The sequence below is a fragment of the Tupaia chinensis genome, unplaced genomic scaffold (assembly GCF_000334495.1).
Source record: "Tupaia chinensis unplaced genomic scaffold, TupChi_1.0 Scaffold139962_1, whole genome shotgun sequence".
In the NCBI taxonomy this organism is placed as follows: domain Eukaryota; kingdom Metazoa; phylum Chordata; class Mammalia; order Scandentia; family Tupaiidae; genus Tupaia; species Tupaia belangeri.
The window spans coordinates 370656-374572 of record NW_006199840.1 but is presented as its reverse complement, the minus strand read 5'-3'; the positions used below and the strand labels follow the sequence as shown (position 1 = coordinate 374572).

Sequence of the window (3917 nt, the reverse complement as noted above, 5' to 3'; positions counted from 1 at the left end):
CCCAACTTGAGTAATGAGTCTCATTAAGTAATGAGATTTACCCAACTTGAGTGCATCCAAATATGTGAGGAAAGACTGCTGGGCTACAAGAAGAGATAGACTGCAATACACTAGTCATTGAGATCTCAATACCCCAGTGTCTCCCTTGGACAAATCATTTAGACAATAGATAAACAAAGAGATACAGGTTCTAAATGATACCATAAATCAAATGGACTTGAAGGACATATATTGAACATTCCACCCAAAATCCACAAAATATACATTTTTTTTTACTCCCACATGGCACATTTTTGAAGATTGACCACGTGATAGGGCACAAAACAAGCCTTTACAAATTCAAAGGCATAGAAACTATATTCAGCATCTTCTCCAACTATGATGGAATTAAACTTGAAATTAACTTCAGAAAAAAAAAAAACTCAAAAATACACAAACATAAAAACTAAAACAACCTGCTCCAGAATGATATCTCAACCACTGAAGAAATTAAGATTGATATCAAAAGATTAATTGAGAGCCCACAATGGAGTGGGCAGGACAGTGCTTGTGAAACTGGACACAACAAAAGTATGGCTTTGTAAACCAACATCCTTCCAACAGTAGGCTTCAGTAGATACAGAAGGAAATGAAGAGTATAGAACAGCAGGTGATTTGTTTCAGTGGTCTGTCAGATGACAGGAATTACAAGAAGTTGGAGAGGAGCCTAACAAAACAACTGTTTGAAATAGACTCTGTAGATACTGAGGGAAAAGGGGCTATCCAGTAAACTAGGAAGAGGGAAGCTTGAGAGACAGGATGCCTCCTCAAAGAGTTGAAGCAGAATGCAAACCAACCAAATCATATCAAAATCCAGAACATTTTAAAGGAGGCCTAGAACCTCTTTTTTTTTTTTTTTTTTTTTTTTGAGGGTTTTACTATAGGGCGGGCGCTCGCCAGACAGACAGAGAGAGACATAGAGACAGAAAGCGAGAAATCATCCCCCAGGGAGGATGGTCACATCGCAATCTCCTCTCCTCCATTCTCCTCTTGGGATCCTGGGCACGCATGCACACACGCCCGGCATGAGTTTTAAGCCACCGGGTCCGGGACGCGAACCGCGGTCGACTACGTGGGAGTCCAGCAACATAGCCATTACGCTAACTGCTGGTTCCCTAGGCCCTCTTGAAAGAGAAGATCGTGCCTTCTCCACTCAAGGTAACTGTGTAATCTATGAGTTTAAAGAAGGCATCCAGGGGATCATCCTGAGGCTGGCAAATGTTAAAACAAGAGGGAAGATCTCTGCCAAAAGCGTGGTATCACACCTTAACCAAAGTATGTGCTGCACAAGAGATCATCGAGGACTGCACCAAGAGACAGCCTTCCCTGCCACTTTCTAAGGATGTGGACCCTTCCGTGGCCAAGATTAACTCTGTGATGTGTGACCTGAACAAGGCCAGGGCATTCTGATTGCACTTCTGATGGGTATGAACAGTAATGAGATTTACAGGCACTTGTTGTGTGTGCCATAGGGGTTGATTGCCGATCTGGATGCTTTGGATGTGTGTGGGTGTACAGAAATCAGAAATTATCAGAGGAAAGTACTAGAATATATATGATTGCCGATCTGGATGCTTTGGATGTGTGTGGGTGTACAGAAATCAGAAATTATCAGAGGAAAGTACTAGAATATATAAACAAATTATTGAAGTATTTGGATTTAGAAGAGGAAGCAGACACTACTTATGCATTTAACCTAAGAGAGAATCGTTCCATTTTTTTTTTAGTTCAAACTAGAGTCTTCTTTATTTATTCATATAAAAGAACACTTAACTTTCAACAAAGAATTGTCTATTATCAAAAACACTCCATAAATGAATCAAAGTTATGAAGACGTGGTTCTAGAGGGTGACTGTTCAAAGAATAAATCTTACTCTAACTCTTTAGAGGATTTTGTGTTCTAACCTGTGAATCATTCCATTTTTAAAATAGAGGAGTTCCTCAAGAGAATGAGAGAAATAAAAAATGAACTTCTCCAAGCACAAAATCCTCTGGACTTGTACCAGAAACAAAACAGAATTGCAGGGTTTAATCAGACAGTTGGATCAAGTAAGTATATAAAAAAATCCTGCATCAGGGAAGCCCAGAGAAGAGCTGTGATTGAAGTGCAGACCCGAAACACTTACATTGACTTGGAGGAAGCCCTGGAGAAAGCACCCCTCCCACAAAGCAGTCTGGAATGTCCTGGGAAACTTGTCAGAGATCCAGAAGTCCTTTCATTTGATGGAAATCAAAATGATGAGAACTGCATCCGGTGGGAAGAGCTGCTGACCAAGCAGTTGCTAGCCTTGATGCCATGGACCTGCAGGGGGGGAAGAGAAGTGCACGGCTGCCAAGAAACAGGCAGTGGAGCTTGCCCAGAATATTCTCAGCTATCTGGACTTTAAATCTGATGAATAAGAGTACTAAAATACCAGAGCTCACGTTTGAGATTGCTTGTTTTGCACTTTATATATATTTCTATGTATTTATAGAGAGCTTTCAGTTCATTAAGTCTGAGTGTGATTTATGCATGCATATTTCAATCTCAGTATTTGTAATTTGTGATTCATGATCTCTGTGCTTCTTTTGGTGTTGCGAAACAAATATTAGAGCACATCAACTTTTTTATTCAGATCATTGTCCATATGATGTGGTGTGGTTTGTTTTGTTTGTCCTTTTTGTTTTTTGTATTTTTCTTTGGAAATGAAATAGAGGTAGCTTTGGTAATTAATTTTTTAAATGATTATGCTAGAATTAAATGAAGATATTTCGAGATCTACAAATAGACATAATCTTATATAATACAAAAAATTATGAGAAAGGGGAAAATGTTTGGTTAAATAGGAGCAAGGTTGGAGGTCAGCACAGTGAAGTGATTTTTTTTAATGCTAAATAAAACAGAAGGAGTTTTCTTCCAGAGGAGGCCTACATGCTGCTGCTAGTGCTGTCACCATGTCTCTAGTGATCCCTGAGAAGTTTCAGCACATTTTGCAAGTACTCAATACCAACATTGATGGGCAGTGGAAAATAGCCTTAAGGGTGTGGGGCAAAGATATGTTCACATGGTGTTGAGGAAAGCAGATACTGACCTCACCAAGAGGGCAGAAGAACTCACTGAGAATAGGTGGAACGTGTGAACACTATTATGCAGAACCCACGCCAGTACAAGATCCCAGACTGGTTCTTGAACAGGCAAAGAGATAGAAAATACAGTTAGGTCCTGGCCAGAAGTCTGGACAACAAGCTGTGTGAAGACCTGGAGATACTGAAGAAGATATAAGCCCGTAAAGGGCTGCATCATTTCTGGGGCCTTTGGTCTGAGGTCAGCACACTAAGAAAGCTGGCGGTCATGGCCGTACTATGGGTGTGTCCAAGAAGAACTGAGTCTGTAGGCCCTGTCTTTTAATAAATAGCTTATAGAAAGCAAACAAAGATACCAAAGACAGTGTGGGAGGGGAGTGGGAGACGGCCGAGGGTAAGAGATAGGGAATCAAGATGGGAGAAAAAAAAGCAAAACATACAGGAAACAAGAAATGGAAAATTATTTGTTGACGATAACATGTATGTTGATGTGCTGGATTGAGCCAATATACAGTGTACTCTGGATGGAAAATCTCACTTTATATGCTGCAATGATGTACAGTGAATGAATGTAAATGAATAAATTTAATTAAAAAAATGTTTTTAAAAAATCTATATTTGGAGCACTTCCGGACACCAGGGGGACTGAGGCTGCAGGCCCAACCCTTTCGAATCATCGCGCATCCCCACCGTTCCTCCTCCTTGGACCCCAGGTTGGTTGTCTGGGACGTTAAGGTGAACTCCCACCCCACCCCACCCGCAAACCAGACTGAGCCAGCCAGCAGTTCCGGACACCAAGCAGACTGAGGCTGCAC

General features: G+C 40.9%; 1 pseudogene; it reads left to right on the top strand.

Annotated features, from left to right (window-relative positions):
* The first annotated feature begins 464 nt into the window (after positions 1–464).
* Positions 465–2448, top strand: LOC102486966 (BAG family molecular chaperone regulator 5-like; annotated as a pseudogene).
* Positions 2449–3917: the final 1469 nt, after the last annotated feature.